Consider the following 17,760-nt stretch of genomic DNA (forward strand, 5'->3'; position numbering starts at 1 on the left):
CTCCAAAAATCCAAAGGTCTAGTCAAACTTCTGCTGGGCTTACTGAAACAACTGCAATTAAGAAAATAGCATGATGCTAACAGATTTGGCAACGTCTCACAAGTCTCACGATTGAAATTGTAAGGGTGGTGTCTGTTGTGTTGAGCTAATTGCAGGCTGTCTGTCCTTATCTACTTGTTTTTCTGGTGTGTTCCTTTGCTTCAGTCGCTAGCAGTGCATGAGAGTATTTTCATGAAATGCTCTTTAGAAATCTAATGATCTTTGGATTGGTCTTGAATGCAGCAATTTGCCATATTATTGATGAAACTCTGTATATGATATAGCCACCAAGAAAAAAAAGATGCTTAATAGTGTTTCTCATTCTTGGATCTTTCTCCTTCATCTGCCTTATGGGATGCATGAGGTATGAAACAGACTTCCACCACCTTATAAGTACTGCAAATACTGAGATATATTATATACATTAATAAGTACACACACAATTATCATGCTTGGAGAACGCCCTTGTAGATGCTTATCGAGCTAAACACCTACTAGTTTCTCAGTTTTGACTGCAACTGAAACATCAATGTTTGTGAAATGCAGTAAATGCCATAAGTTGATGATGTGAGTGAATTTTAAAATAATGATTTGATTTTTACCTGTTATAGCAAGGGAAATTGCCATTTATGTGTCAATAGGTTCCAAAAAATGCTATTTACTGTTCCTCAAGTAACTACCCATGCAGCATGGGTCCCTTGGTTCATTTTATTCTCATATGTTGTAGAACGCCTTGAAATGTTGTGGTTGTTTTAAGTGTGTATTACACACACACACACATTGTGTATTTTTTTAAAGCTTTCTGGTGAATTTATTTACCTCACACAATAGTTTTCTGTGTAAGAGCAGCTGAGTGTTTTTCCTTGGTGTGCACTCAGAGGTGATGTAGTCTCATAAAGGCCCGCTTCATAGCCTTTTCAAAGACTCTGCCTTATTTTGAAGTATTGAACCTCACCGGATAGCGACAGAAGTTTCAAAACCCTTTCTGCATACCCCAAAACTGCAGTTTCAATTCATCTTCTTTTGTTGAGTATTGCAGAAAGCTCAGCCAAGGTTAAAGATGATGTCTCAAATAGAACTGAACCAAAATTCTTCAGAATAATTTTTCCCGGAAAAATCTCTGTGATCTGTGTGTGTTTGTGTGTGTGTGTGTGTGTGTCTCTTCATCAACACAGTTCCCTCCAAAAAAGCAACCTTATAGGATTTTCTCTAAATAGTTTCCTTCCATTTTGGGGGTGGCATTTGCCATTACCCACGCACAATGTCTCAGAATGATGCAAAACGGGGAGTGCAAATAGTGCACCGGACTAACAAGATAGTTACTGGAGCACCACACACACACACTCACAAACACACACACACACAACGGAGATCTTGGCGGGAGTGGGGGAGAAAAAGAAGCTGTGCTACTTCCTCAGCTAATGTTGAGTCTCACCCCTAAGACACTGTTGGAGAATTTATCTTTGCCATGGAAAATTTCAGTAAAATGGTCTCTAGATCTCTCTGTCAACAAATAGGGGAGAATTTTGTGGCCATTTGTGCATATCTACAGTCTCAACAAAAACAGTATGTTAAGAGCCTGTCATTTTAATTTTGGTCATCTGCTGTTTCCTTCTAGAGGTCAGTTTTTCCCTCTTCATATTTGTCTTAAGAGTGTGAGTGCCAGATTTTGCTGACAGCACGGGCTACGAAATTTATTTTTCCATCCGTCACATGGAGTCGGGGCTAAAAGAGGTAATAATAACCCAGTTGCATTGCAGGAGGTTGTGTTCAGAGCTTTTCCAGAGGGCTACGATGAAAATACTGTACGAATTGACACAAATAACTTTATAAAAATGGCCTCATGCTGAAGCTTGATATGACTAGCTGAAAGCTGGCAGAATTTACTGCTGAGGGAAGAGCAAACCATACACACATGACAATAAATGGATGAGAATATAGAAATTGCAGGCTGTAATTGATGTTGACTTTGCATTACTGGAAAGCGCTTTCATTCATACAATTTGGGAATCCAATTTTCACTTATTTTTACTGAATGGGACACATTTGTATCCAATCTCAGCTATATTAAATTATTTGATTTCTTTAATTTGATGTCTCAAAGCAGACCTCTCTTCCATTCCAGGGGATGTTTAAAAAAGCTTCTTAGTGTCAACCACTAAGACTTGATTTAGGCAAACAAGAAAACTCAACTCTTAGCATGTTATAATAAGTGGTACCTCGGGCTACATACGCTTCAGTTTACATACGCTTCAGGTTACAGACTCCACTAACCCAGAAATAGTGCTTCAGGTTAAGAACTTTGCTTCAGGATGAGAACAGAAATTGTGCTCCGGTGGCGCGGCAGCAGCAGGAGGCCCCATTAGCTAAAGTGGTGCTTCAGGTTAAGAACAGTTTCAGGTTAAGTATGGACCTCCGGAACGAATTAAGTACTTAACCTGAGGTACCACTGTACTTGGCACCATTTTCAGCAAGCTTTGTACCCCTGCTCTAGTATGTTTTCCCCAAATGCAATTTTTCGATTCCATCTCCCCGAAACAGCATGATCAGGTCTAGGTCCTCAAGAAAGTACCTGCATCTTTAAGAGTTGTACAGAAAAAAGAGAATTGCTCCAAGTGTGTCTTTTCCAATACAATGGGGATAAGTTCTGCCTAACAAATTCCTTTCACAAAACTCTCAAGGAGCCCTCTGAACATTTTGCCCTTTATTTGAGGAGTGCAAGACATCTGTATCTTTAATAATGCTACAGAAGAAAGAAATCCAGCATTTACAGTTTTTATAACTCCTGATAGACAAGCCACACCTGCCAGAACTCTCTCTCTCTCTCCCCTACCCAATTATTAAAAGTACAGGAGAAGACTTAACTTCCTTTGCATGTGGTCAATTTACCCTCATCTCAAAGATGAATAACATCTCAGGGCTACGTTTCTGCACATTTCAAAAAAATGCCCCCCTTGTTGAAATTCAGAGAAGGCAATGTTTTTCCTGGATTTTCGACTGAAGGGCAAAACTTTTCCACAGAACACCGTCTCAACATAAACACCAGGAGGATTAAGAAATTCCAAGTAAGCCATGATGTTACTGCTTTAGAAGTTATGCCAGGGTGTTAGCCGCAACAGCACGAACTGGTAAAAGTTGTCAAGTTCAGTGGCTGCAACTGCCTTTCCCGATATTATCCACGCATAACACTATGGTCCCTGTCTGCTTCTAAATCAGCAAGTAGATCAGCTATTAAGAAATCATCATCATAAGGTCCATATAGTAAAAGCTATGGTTTTCCCAGTAGTGATGTATGGAAGTAAAAGCTGGACCATAAAGAAGGCTGATCGCCGAAGAATTGATGCTTTTGAATTATGGTGCTGGACGAGACTCTTGAGAGTCCCATGGACTGCAAGAAGATCAAACCTCTCCATTCTGAAGGAAATCAGCCCTCAGTGCTCACTGGAAGGACAGATCCTGAAGCTGAGGCTCCAATACTTTGGCCACCTCATGAGAAGAGAAGCCTCCCTGGAAAAGACCCTGATGTTGGGAAAGATTGAGGGTACAAGGAGAAGGGGACGACAGAGGACGAGATGGTTGTACAGTGTTCTCAAAGCTACCAACATGAGTTTGACCAAACTGCGGGAGGCAGTGGAAAACAGGAGGGCCTGGCGTGCTCTGGTCCATGGGGTCATGAAGAGTTGGACATGACTAAACGACTAAACAACAACAACAACAAATATTATCCACACATAACCCTGTGGTGCCTGTCTGCTTCTAAATCAGCAAGTAGATGAGCTATTAAGAAATAATAATAATAATCATAAAGTTTCCTAACTTTGTAAGAAAATACAAGAAAAGAACAGAATCTTGATACGAGTAGCCTTGTTAAAATATGAAAGAGTCCATATTAACTGAATCCTTCTCACAGTGGTCTGGTTTGTTGGACAGAGGCTGAACATTGGCACTAACTTTCCCCTTTTATCTTGCTATCGCCATTTCAGATTCAAAGCACCTGACTACTTTGTGGAGGGAAGCATGTCAGGATCGCCTAGCAACTGTAGGACGTTCTTTTCAGTCACATAATCTTTTGGCTCTTTGTAGCACAAATCAGCTACCATTGATGAGTCACAGGAAACCTTGATGAGTCACAGGAAACCTGTCAACTTGAAATGCTGCAACAAAACATTATGACTTTAAAAAAACAACAACCAATGATCACTTGGCAGTATCTAAGCTCGAGACTAATTTTTAATCTTGTCATTAGTTGCTCTTTTTGAAACAATACTGCAGACACAAGCTCTATAAAATTACAAAGAAAGAAGAGAGTTTTAAAATGCACATTGTGTATATACACTTTGTTCTTCAAGCTATGACCAATGAGCAACAATTGGCGAATACAACAAAGAAGGAAAATGGAAGAGGCGGCAAAAGAAGCCAGTGATAAAACTGGAGAAAACTGCAGTGGCAAATTTTGAAACAAACTTTGGGGGGGAGGATGGAGGAAAAATCTGAAAGCACTCATGTATATTTCTCCTTGGTTCTCAAAATCCGTTCCGGAAGTCCGTTCCAAAACCAAAGCCTTCCAAAACCAAGGCACGCTTTCCCATAGAAAAATGGATTAATCCGTTCCAGACTTTTAAAAACAACCCATAAAACAGCAATTTAACATGAATTTTACTATCTAACGAGACCATTGATCCATAAAATGAAAGCAATAAACAATGTACTGCAGTCACACAATCAATCAATCAGTAGCTGAACTGGGTTCCACTCATGGAACTTTGAAGTGTCAGGCATAGCTCTAATGGCTTTAGCCCAAACGTAGCAGAGTTTTCCTGCACAGCGAAGAAGCTAGTTGAGGTGGAAATGACTAGTCAGCTAGACTCAGAATAACTATTTACAGGATTTATTAAAAGGAAAAATAAAACCAGCAGAGTTTCTGCATACAAAACAAAGCAAAATAAATCCTTTCTTTCTTTCTTTCTTTCTCTCTCTCTCTTTTAACCATACACAGCACTCCTACTCCTAACACACCTCACACCAAACTGTGCTAGCATTCCTAGATAACAGAGTTGAGTGCTGGTCGTTAACCAATCAGAGTAAGTAGTTTCTAGGTCAAGCTGACCTTGGCTTTCTGCCAAGAGTAAATTGACACTGCCTTGAGTTAATTGTGTGAAGCCAGAATCTGTAAGTTTCCCATGAGAACCAATTAACAGAAACTGAACATGCACACAGTCACAAAAACAAAAAAAGAGCTGCCTAAACAAAAACGCAAAATAAATAGCAAAAACAGACAGAGCTCAACATATCACTCAAAACAGAAGTGTGGCACTCAAATCGGAAGCATAACACTCAAAACAGAGCATGTTCAGCTTCCAAAAAAAGTTCACAAACCGGAACACTTACTTCCGGGTTTGCAGTGTTTGGGTTCCAAGTTGTTTGAGTACCAAGGCTTTTAAGAACCAAGGTACCACTGTAAAGAAATCTGCATTTCACAGCTGACACTGAATAAACCTTGGTGTCAATTTAGTGCAGAAAAAGATGGTAACCTGTATTCATAATGTAGAAGAAGACTATGTAAAATCAATGGTCGGCTACCAAGAATTTCTGTATGCCCAATAAAGACAGTCTTAACAACTTGGCAGCATGTTACAAATAATGTATTCATTTAACTGGTAAGCATGTTCTAAATGTTAACGTTAATCAATATTTTAAAATACTAGGTGCTACCCAGTGAAACAGGTGTGTCTCACCTGGGTCTACTTAAAATAAATTCTTGGATGTCTGTGGTTAGGCCAAATACAGCTAGGTAAGCAGATTTTTCCTGGGATGGTCTTAATTTTTCTGTGTCAATAAAGTACATCCTGCCACACTATGAATCAAAGTCCTTGTTTAATAGGAAACATGACAATTTTAAACTTTCCAGGTCTTTCTGTCAGCTGATTTTTAAAAAAATGTTTGCCCACAGTGAAGTTACCACACAAACTTTTTAAAAACTTATCCTGGCAAATGTTCTCCATCCATGTTAAATGTTTAAAAGGAATCATGCATTAGTTTTTTCTGGCTGAAATAAGGATTTCAAACAGTGGAGCAAGGTTTATGAAGCATGCCTTCACCCAAAATCATTCCTTAGGCTCTAATGCACAACTTGGGAGAAAGTCCCATTCAACTCAATAGGACTTATTTTTTGTGCCAGGTGTGGGGAACCTGTGGTCCTCCAGATGTTGCTTGAGTTCACCTCCCATCATTCCTAGTCAACATCAGGAATGATGGGAGCTAGAGTCTGTCAACACCTGAAAGGCCACAGGTTCTACAACCCCGAAGGCATTTTCCCATGCCTTTGTATATTGCATTCGCTTTATAGGTGAGATCTTCATTAAACTGAGTTCTTCAACAGAGTCAAACCCAACAGTGGACTCTGTACCCAACAAGCAAGATCTTTATGGCTTATCTAGCCAAAACATGGCAGTAAGAGAGTCCTCCCCACGATCCTTCATTCAATTTGTTCTAACAGAATCTTGCCACATAGTGACTATCAGAGTTGCTACACAATGAAATAAACTATGTCAAGTGAAGTTCTGAGGCTGGACATGGGTCAATTATGGGCTGAACGTTACGGCACTGTGAGTTTTAAGCTTCTTTCTTTAGAAAATTATCCCATTTATTTGACTTTCCAATCTGCTGTTTTAAATGAATGCACTGTTTGTTTCAGCCAAGCTCATCAAGAAGGCTTTTTACATGAAAAGCTCTGCATTGCAAAATGACCGTTCCGACTTGGTACAAGAAGAGTGTGTGGGCAAATATAAGGTGGCCACAAGACCATCAGAGACAGGATCAACAATCAGAGTGCTAGGCAGCAGCAATATTCTTTGAGGGGCTGCTTTGACCAATTTGCTCTGCGCTTCACAGATAAATTGGCTGACCATGATGCTGTTGTTGTGACTAAGTGAGCTATGGATGGGACCAAGATACCATCTAGAACTGTTAGGACAGATACTTTTCAGGTTGCTTTGCCTGAGGAGGTGGACAAACTGTTTGGAACGGCAAGACCTATGACCTGCTGTCAGGGACTGGGCAGAGGAGGAATGGTGGAGACAGCCTCCCCTCTTCCAGCTTGACTCTTCCAGAGAAGGAGGAGACAGTTCAGAATTACAACAGGGGTTTGAGGAAGGTCACAGCTCAGAGGAAGATGAGGGGGGAAATTGGGAAATAATGGGAGAGGCGGAGGAGAAGGCAGAGCCAGAGCAGCTGGCTGACACTATTGCTAGAAAGCATTCTAGGCCCGCCATCTCCCAGAACCCGGCAAGCCTTGAAAGTAGGAGAGCAAAGAGCTTGGAGACAGATGGCCCTAAGCGGCAACCGTGTGTGTGTGTGTGTGTGTGTGTGTGTGTGCTGTTGATGAATGAGAGCAGTGGGGTGGAGATGTACTCGGGACAATGTCATTTCCAAGCCTCTCTCTGTGAATATTGAATAAAAGTAGATGGTAAGAACTTTTCCTGGTCTTGCCCGTTCCTGGCAACCTGCTGCGGGGTTTGGTTTCTGTGCTGCCCGACACTTGCTTACTTACCCCTTGCCATTCATGGCTTTTGGTAGCTGTGAAATCAGGGCTGGGTGACTGGACCCCAGAGGTAGTTAATGCCTCATTGACAGAAGGAGTGGTTTCTATCTGCCTCAAGGGGTGAAAGTGTCACCGCTCCTAAAATGCCAAATTTAGATCCTTTGGCCATGGACAACTACTGGTCTGTTTCTAATTTGCAAGGCGATAGAATGAGTGGTGGCCTCTCAACCTCAGGCAGTTTTGGATGATATCGATTACAGTGGTACCTCAGGTTAAGTACTTAATTCGTTCCGGAGGTCCGTACTTAACCTGAAACTGTTCTTAACCTGAAGCACCACTTTAGCTAATGGGGCCTCCTGCTGCCGCCGCGCCGCCAGAGCATGCTTTCTATTCTTATCCTGAAGCAAAGTTCTTAACCTGAAGCACTATTTCTGGGTTAGTGGAGTCTGTAACCTGAAGCGTATGTAACCCGAGGTACCACTGTACTTGGATCCATTCCAGTCTGAATTCAGACCTGGTTATGGGGTGGAAACAGTTTTCGCCATTCTGGTGGAGGACTTACATTGGAGAATGGACAGCAGGGGGGAGTTTGGATTTGATATCCCGCTTTATCACTACCTGAAGGAGTCTCAAAGCGGCTAACATTCTCCTTTCCCTTCCTCCCCCACAACAAACACTCTGTGAGGCGAGTGAGGCTGAGAGACTTCAAAGAAGTGTGACTAGCCCAAGGTCACCCAGCAGCTGCATGTGGAGGAGCGGGGACGCGAACCCGGTTCACCAGATTACGAGTCTACCACTCTTAACCACTACACCACGCTGGCTGTCCACACAGGGATGCACCATAAGTCTTCCTAGATCTCTCAGTGGTTTTCAGTACCATTGTCCATGAGGCTGCCTTTGAAGACAGTTCAGAAACTCCAACTAGTTCAGAATGGAGATGCTAGAGTCCTTCTGGGGCCAAGGGAGTCAGCCTATGTAGCACCTTTTATTGTATCAGCTCAATTGGTTAATAGTGCATTTTGGGGTCTAGTTTGCTGTTTTTAACCTTTAAATCCCAAACAGTTTATTGGACTGCTTGCACCCATCCCATCCTGCCTGCTCCTTATGATCTGCTTCAAAGACTGCCCTGGTGTCCCCCCCTCTTCAGTGAGGAAGGCAGGTTGCCACAAGAGAGCCAGTGTGGCTTTCAGACTCCTTCACGTAGTGATAAAGCGGGATATCAAATCCAAACTCCTCCTCTTCTTCTTCTTCTTCTTCTTCTTGAGAAGTATGGTGTCTTCTTGGCTATGGAACCTCATCTCATTGGACCTTCACAAAATCTCTACACTGCTCTTTTTTCAGAAGACCCCAGAGGCTTTCTTGCCCCCTTACTTGCCTTCAGGCATGGTGCTGATTAGATGAATGGTGGTCCTTCTCTGTTACGTTGGTTCTGTTCAAAATATAAAATGCCATGTATGGTTGAGCTGTAGTGTTATGTTTTCAAAATTATCAGTTCTGCACTGCTTTTATTGTAAGCCATTTTGAGAAAGCATTTTTCCAGAAAAGCAGCCTATTATAATAATAATAATAATAATAATAATAATAATAATAATAATAATAATAATAATAATATACTGTGACTTACCATGTGGAATATGGATGCACAAGTAGCATGGGAACCTACTGAACATGGCCTGTGAAATCAGCCTGTCTCATTCTGCATGCAACTTTTTAGTCAGTTTTGTCATTTATTATCTTAAAATATATATAGTCTACACAACAGGGCTTTAGTTTGGGAATATTTATTTAACTTAAAAAAACAAACAAACAGCAGCATAGATATGGCCAGCCCACTATGGATTGTAGTCAACGCAGTGCTAATCAAATCATGCCATGAGAACAAGGCTTTCTCCTTGTACAATGAAATGTTTCCTCCGCTATGAGCCCCCTAAATCTATTCACGCAATTCCCCCAACCCTCCAGAGCAGATGTGGGGACAGTGTGGTGCAAGGAGAAGGAAAAAGTCCCATTGCACTAGTGCTAATCCTTGTGCTAGTGCAATTATTCAGTTGAATAAAGTAAAGGTAAAGAGACCCCTGGCCATTCGGTCCAGTCGTGACCGACTCTGGGGTTGCGTGCTCATCTCGCTCTATAGGCCGAGGGAGCCGGCGTTTGTCCACAGACAGCTTCCGGGTCATGTGTCCAGCATGACTAAGCTGCTTCTGGTGAACCAGAGCAGCACACGGAAACGCCGTTTACCTTCCCACCGGAGCGGTGCCTATTTATCTACTTGCACTTTGACGTGCTTTCGAACTGCTAGGTGGGCAGGAGCAGGGACCAAGCAACGGGAGCTCACCCCGTCGCGGGGATTCGAACCGCCGACCTTCTGATCAGCAAGTCCTAGGCTCTGTGGTTTAACCCACAGCGCCACCCGCGTCCCTCTATTCAGTTGAATATCACCCTATAAAAATACATTGGCATTAAGTTACCCCTGTCTCCCTTTTCATGTATTTGTGGATGCAGTTATCATTAACAGAAGAAAATTCTGCACACAAGAACAATACTTTGGAGCTACAACATTTGTGTAAGCACATCGATTCTGCTGACGAAGGAAAAAAAGAGCAGCTGTTCCTCAATATGTGCCTTTCTAGCAATTCAGGTGGTTGAGCTGATGCAGATGCCAAGACTCATGACTTAAGTTCCTGCTGTGGTGACTTAAAGTGCCCACACAGCAGACAGAGCACTGAAATGGAAGAAGCAGCTAATGGGCAAAAGCTGTTCCCAGGCTCCGGTCAGATTGCCAAGCACAATATTTTGGATACCATGCCAGGACATTTGTGTTGAATGTGTTCATAATTTGGTTTCCAAGGCATAATAAATTACTGAACTTTTAATGCTTTGTTGATTTCCCCCCTCTCTTCTGCCAGACAATAGCTGTTTCCATTAATTCATGTCCACAATAACATACTGTGTGTGCACATCAGTGACACACACACACCTGCTGTAATATTTTCATTGAGGACCATCCCACTTATCTTCCAGTACACTGATTTTATGAAATGATATTGCATTACCTTGTTTATTCTATTCTGCCTTTCTATAAAAACTTGGTATTCACATTGGCTTTACAAATATTATATATTTGTATACAATTGGTACCTTGTTTTGAGTCCGGGATCCGTTCCAGAGTCCCGGACACTCAAAGAAAGGGACGCTCGGCAAAGCACTGCTCTGCACACGCACGTAAGCGGTTTTGCGCTTCTGTGCATGCGCAAAGCGAGATTTAGTGTTCCTGCGCTGTGCAAGCTTGAGCGTCAAACTCAGAAGTAACCCATTCTGGTACTTCTGGGTTTGCCACAGATGCTCCACGAAATGGACGCTAAACAGGGCGGACTCACAACGAGGTACTACTGTACATACATACATACATAATATATGGCTGCAGCATCAGTAAATAAGTTATTATTTATTTGTTATGTGCTGGCTGGGGGCTGATGTAAGTTGCCGGCAAAACCTCTGGAGAGCACTTGCTCAAAGTATAACTTTCACCAATGTTTCCATGAATTTCCAGTTGTTTACAGCATTTGCTTTCAACTTTCACCATATTTGGGGCACTCACTAGTCCTCGTCTGGTATTTAAGCATGGAGAGAGCATGATTAGAGGCTAAGATTGCAGCACCGATGGCAATGCTCGAAAAGGACTGCTATAGCATACCTATGTATATTTGCTGGAGCTCTCCAGCTTACACTTTACTTCTGGTGTAATCTTCAGGACACAAGAAGAAGAAGAAGAGTTTGGATTTGATATCCCGTTTTATCACTACCCGAAGGAGTCTCAAAGCTGCTAACAACCTCCTTTCCCTTCCTCCCCCACAACAAACACTCTGTGAGGTGAGTGGGGCTGAGAGACTTCAGAGAAGTGTGACTAGCCCAAGGTCACCCAGCAGCTGCATGTGGAGGAGCGGGGACACGAACCCGGTTCACCAGATTACAAGTCCACTGCTCTTAACCACTACACCAGTTGCCCAGCTCACAGAAGTGAATTATAAAGGACCCAAAACATGTATGTGTTTGGGTTGGTTGGTTGGTTGGTTGGTTGGTTGGTTTACATTATGACCTACCATCTTTAGTTTTGAAATGCGCGACTCATCGTTTTTCATTTGTGAGGAGAGAAAACTTGCCAAGTCACCCATCAAATGCATGACCAATTATGGCACCAAGCCTTAAGCAGGAAGCACATGCTCATCATTAACGAAGTGTGAGCATCCATCAAGATTAAGCTTAGTGGCTTAATTTTAAGTGAACTACCCAGTTTTGTAGATCAAGAATGTGATTAAGTGCCTTCCTGGCTTGTTGGCTATCAACATTATTAATATTAATTTGTCATAAAACGCATAATTCAAAAAGATTTTCCCCAGGGTGGTTTGCAAATATCAAATACAACCCATACATTTATATTACAATCCAGTACAGTGCAGAACTTATATCTACTCACTTGTGAACCACTGACTTAAGTGGGGCTTGCTTCTAGGCAGCCTAGCTACATAAGGTCTAAAAGCTGCATTAGAAACAGTGTAAACCAAGTTTCAGAGGCAGCAAAGCTACTAAGAGGCCATGGGAAATTAAAAGCTTTTCACCTGCCATCAAAAAGATAACAAAGATGGCGTCCAGAAGTCCACACCTCAATCTAATACCTTGTTCTATGTAACTCTCAAGTGCTGTTAAAGAACTTACATACTGTGGCCTCCTATATTGCTGCTAGTAAAGGAATTCCAGTGATTGCTTGCTCACAAGTAGGCCACTTACTCATGACTACGTGACAACTCTGGCTCTGAAAACGCATGCTGTGTTGTTGCTCTTTGGCCTGGGCCTAGACCATTTGGTGCAGGCCTTCTCAAGGACTGTGGGGTGGCTTCTCTGACAGCTGCAAGGGTTCTTCAGCTGGTCTCCCACCAGAAGGTCCCTCAGCACTAGTCCCAAGAGACCCTGCCTGCTCCTCATGCTCCTTAACCTGTGGAGTCTCTCTGGAATCATCCTCCAAGGACTCAGTGTCTGGCAGCAGATCAGGCATGTCATCCACCCACCAGACCAGAGGGAAGGAAGCTGTGTGTCCCTCAAGTTGTTGTTTGGCCTACCAAGTCTCATCATCTCTGATCACTGGTCTTTCTGGTTGGGGTTAAGAGGACTTGGAGTTCCTCACCTCTGTACAGTCGTAGCTGTGTACGTTCTGGAGGTCCGTTCTTAACCTGAAACTCTTCTTAACCTGAAGCACCACTTTAACTAATGGGGCCTCCTGCTGCGTCCACGCCACCGCTGTGCGATTTCTGTTCTCATTCTGAAGCAAAGTACTTAACCTGAGGTACTATTTCTGGGTTAGTGGAGTCTGTAACCTGAAGCGTCTGTAACCCAAGGTACCACTGTACTAGACATTTGGAAGTTGCTTTGCATTTCGGTTTTTTTATCTATCTGTAATGAACTCTTCCTTTGCTCCAGTAGCTTTACACAAATTTGCGAACAGCCAAGGAAACCGATGCTCCAAATTCTTGCATTATGAAAACCTACATACAGTGGTACCTCGGGTTAAGTACTTAATTCGTTCCGGAGGTCTGTTCTTAACCTGAAACTGTTCTTAACCTGAAGCACCACTTTAGCTAATGGGGCCTCCCGCTGCCGCCGCACTGCTGGAGCACAATTTCTGTTCTCATCCTGAAGCAAAGTTCTTAACCCGAGGTAATATTTCTGGGTTAGCGAAGTCTGTAACCTGAAGCGTATGTAACCTGAAGCGTATGTAACCCGAGGTACCACTGTATGTAAGTTCTATCATTGAATTGTTCTGGCCCACATTACTTCTAACAGCATTTAACTATTCATTACTTTTTTTAAAAAACAACCAGGAAAATCTCTGTTGTCTTTTCATGTTACTGTGGAATCAGCCATACAACCACACTGTTCCCAATCCAAGCTATTAGAGTGCTTTGAAGACGCATGTGAGGTGCATGAAAATGACTCATGTTGAACGCACATACCTTGCCAGCAATATAGGCCTACACCAAAATATTTGTTCTGGTGCTATGAAACGACTCTTCACACCCTTTTGCAATATAATGCAAAGCAATAGTGGCGATGGTTTTTATGTATGTAATTTTCACAATGATAATTGTAGCCTCTTGTGGAATAATTGTAGCCTCTTGTGGTGTGACCTTTTTCTTCAGTGGCAAAGCACAGAAAGGTATGTGGTTAAAATAATTCCAATAAATGGCCTCCCTTGTCTGTCACAGATTGCCCTATGAGGTAAAAAGGATTATCATGGTGCAACTGTTCGCCCTTTTGCATCATCCTTCATTGATTGTGACCTGTTTCAGCAAAGATCTGTATTTTCCCCCAACTCTTGTACAAAGCATACTGCTCTTTTAAGCACTTAACCAACCAACAAATAGCTACACAGTCTGATTATCTGGTACAGTGGTACCTTGATTCTCAAACTTAACCCATTCGAGAAGTCCATTCCAAAACCAAAGCATTCCAAAACCAAGGAGCACTTTCCCATAGAAAGTAATGCAAAATTGATTAATCCATTCCAGACTTTTAAAAACAACCCCTAAAACAGCAATTTAACATGAATTTTACTATCTAATGAGACCACTGATCCATAAAATGAAAGCAATGAACAATGTATTGCAGTCACACAATCAATCAATCAGTAGATGAAATGGAGTGCACACAGTCACAAAAACAAAACAAAAAAGCCACAAAAACAAAAACACAAAATAAATAGCGTAAACAGATAGACTCCAGCGTAACACTCAAAATGGAAGCATGGCACTCAAAACAGAGCATGTTTGGCTTCCAAAAAATATTCACAAACCAGAACACTTACCTCTGGGTTTGCAGTGTTTGGGTTCCAAGTTGTTTGAGTACCAAGGTATTTGAGAACCAAGGTACCACTGTAAACATTTTATTAAAATAAGAATTATTTAATTTATTACTTGCCCTTCACCCTGAGGTCCTAGGATGGGTTACAACATTACAGCACAACATTACAACACAATTTTTTAAACAGTTCAAAACAACTTGTAGTATCACGGCACCCATACTCTCCAACATTTCTCCGATGAAAATAGGGACATCCCATTCCATAATGATAATTTCACTATTTATACCCCCACACATCTTACCAGGTTGCCGCAGCCACTCTGGGCAGCTTCCAACATATATAAAAAACATAATAAAACAGTAAACATTTTTTAAAAACTTCCCTATAGAGGATTGCCTTCAGACGACTCGGGGGGTCAGATAGCTCCGTACCCTTCAACATTTCTCCAATGAAAATAGGGACATCCTAAGGAAAAGTGATGGACTGCGAGAAGATCAAACCTCTCCATTCTTAAGGAAATCAGCCCTGAGTGCTCACTGGAAGGACAGATCATGAAGCTGAGGCTCCAGTACTTTGGCCACCTCATGAGAAGAGAAGACTCCCTGGAAAAAACCCTGATGTTGGGAAAGATGGAGGGCACAAGGAGAAGGGGACGACAGAGGACGAGATGGTTGGATAATGTTCTTGAAGCTACCAGCATGAGTTTGACCAAACTGCGGGAGGCAGTGGAAGACAGGAGTGCCTGGCGTGCTCTGGTCCATGGGGTCACAAAGAGTCGGACACAACTAAACGACTAAACAACAACAACAACAAGGAAAAGTGGGACATTCTGGGATAAAACCAGAAACCGGAATGGCTTCTCAAAAACAAGGATGCCCCTGGCAGTGGCAGAGCAAGCTGATCGGGCACCTGGGGCGGCGCATGTGCCCTGTGCCCAGGGGTGGGAACAGCAGCCCGTGGGGCTGGGCGAGCTGGGGCAGAACTCTCCATGGGGCCTCCAAAGAGTCTGCCTGCAACCTCCCACTCAGCCGCCCTACAGCTGAGGGGGAGGCGGCGGTCGGACAATTTGGGGCAGCACAGAGTCTGCGGGCTCCCAAGCCACCGCATCACTCCCAGCAGAGATGTGTGGCTCGGACATGCTGCAGGCCCCGTGTTCTGGTCCTGAGGGTTAACCATGAGGCGAGGTCCGAGTCCAGTCCAAGGTCGAGGGTGCGGTATGGAGGCTGTCCGTCAAAGCTGAAGCTGGGTCCAAGGCAGGGAGTCGGGTGAGGTCAGGAACTCTGGCAGAAGAGCAGGACAGGGTGCAGGCAGGAGCAGCCTACCAACAATGTTGCTCCCGCAACTTGGGACTGGGGCTGGCTGGCTTTTTTCTGCCCCTAGGCATAGGGCGGCCCCGGTCCACAGGTGACTCACCTCTCCTGGCCTGGAGGCGAGCACTCCTCCTGTGGGAACTTAGTTCCCTCCGCCTCTCTGCCCTGAGCCTCTGCAGCTCAGGAGAGGCTGGAGGGTTACCGGACCCAGAGGCAACCTCAGCTTCCCCTGACGGGGCTGAGAATGGAGCACCTGGAGGCAATGGGTCCTCCATCACCTCAGGAGCCAGAGCAGACTCAGCTGGTGCCTGCACCTGAGGATCCAGCACAGGTGAGGGCCCTTCAGGCTCAAGCCCCAGCCCCAGCTCAGCTGGTTTTGGAGGCAGGGACTCCTGTGCAGGCTGGGATCCCTCAGGTTCAGCCTCCGAGTCTGAAACCCAGGCCACCACACCCCGGGGTGAGTGCAACCAGGCATTTTGTCACCCCCCTCAGTGGTGACACTCAGGGCGACCCGCCCCCACCGCCACCCTTCCTCCGCCCCGGTCCCTGGAAAATAGGGACACTTGGAGGGTCTGTGGTACCCAAAGGAAAAGACTAAGGGATGGGGTCTTGCAGACTGCTACTATTTGTGTAGGAAGGATTCAAGTGCAAATCATAGCTTTAGGTTTGCGCTATTTCCCCCCCCCCCCAATTTTTTAAATTAGTTTTCCAAATTTATAACAAACAAATCCACAAACATAAAAAGAAAACATTATAAAACAAACAAACAAGAAACATACTGTAATAATTCCATTTTTGTTAACATTGTTAGGTGACATCCTCGAGTCTCCCTGGCTGAGTTTCCATATAAATCATTGTAGCAGTTTCCAAAACTATTTTCACATACAATTTACTTGGTCGATTAACATCTTTCTTTCTTTTCATTTTAACTTTTGACATAGTATTCTACAACATCACATATGTAAATCCTAGGCCAATCTGATACTCGCAAGTAATTCTATTTCAGTTATCTTAACATATTTAGCTAAATAGTCTTTGAATTTCTTCCATTCCTCTTGGTACTCCTCCTCCTTCTGGTCGCAGACTCTTCCGGTCAGGTCGGCTAGCTCCCCAAAGTCCATCATCTTCATCTGCCATTCCTCCACTGTTGGTACTTCTTGTAATTGCCAATTTTTGGCCAACAAAATTCTAGCTTAGGTTTGCACTATCAATGTAGAATAAAGCATTTGGATGCCCCAGTACAACAAATCCTGATGGGACTGTTTCCCCATGATCTCAGCTTCTCTTAGATCAGAGAGAGATCATTCCCACAATTATTCCTGTTCTCGTATGAACAAGAAAGGGTTCTGGGTCACAATAAGAATTAAGAAGTCTGGGAAGGATTACAAAATGAAGCCCAAAGTTCGGCAAAGGCAAGAAAAAGCAGTGGATATATCACATTCTGTGCATTCTTTCTGGGACTCCTGTGAGTTTTTCTGTTGCTTCTTAACAATATGCACAAGACCAGCTCCGATACATCCGCCATTCACAAGGGCTAAAGGGAGAACGCATTTCTATAAATGACCATATACACCTGCCATCTTGGTCTGAGGCTGAACGCTTGTTGCATGCGTATACATATATATCTGGATTGGGGCTCTTAGTATTATTATAATATTCTTCTTCTTCTTCTTCTTCTTCTTCTTCTTCTTCTTCTTCTTCTTCTTCTTCTTCAATCTCTGTTAATGCCCTTAGGTTAACGTGTGAGGAAAAAGCACTTCAGCAGTTTTGCTTCCCGTTTGGAGTTCTTTTCACACATCATAAGAAAGCATACAGAGATTGGAAAAGAGCTTATTTAGAAGAAAACAAGGAGTTGAGCAAGGAGCAGGGAAGGTCTGCTGACCCAGAGCTGGACCCTGTGATTATTTTCTTCTTGTGCCCCCTTCGATGGGAAGTCTAGAGAATGGCAACACAAGAACAGGCCTTTTCGGTGGTGGCCCCCCCGCCCCCGCTTGTGAAATGCTCTGCCCACAAAGGGT

The sequence above is a fragment of the Podarcis raffonei genome, chromosome 1, assembly GCF_027172205.1.
Source record: "Podarcis raffonei isolate rPodRaf1 chromosome 1, rPodRaf1.pri, whole genome shotgun sequence".
In the NCBI taxonomy this organism is placed as follows: Eukaryota; Metazoa; Chordata; class Lepidosauria; order Squamata; family Lacertidae; genus Podarcis; species Podarcis raffonei.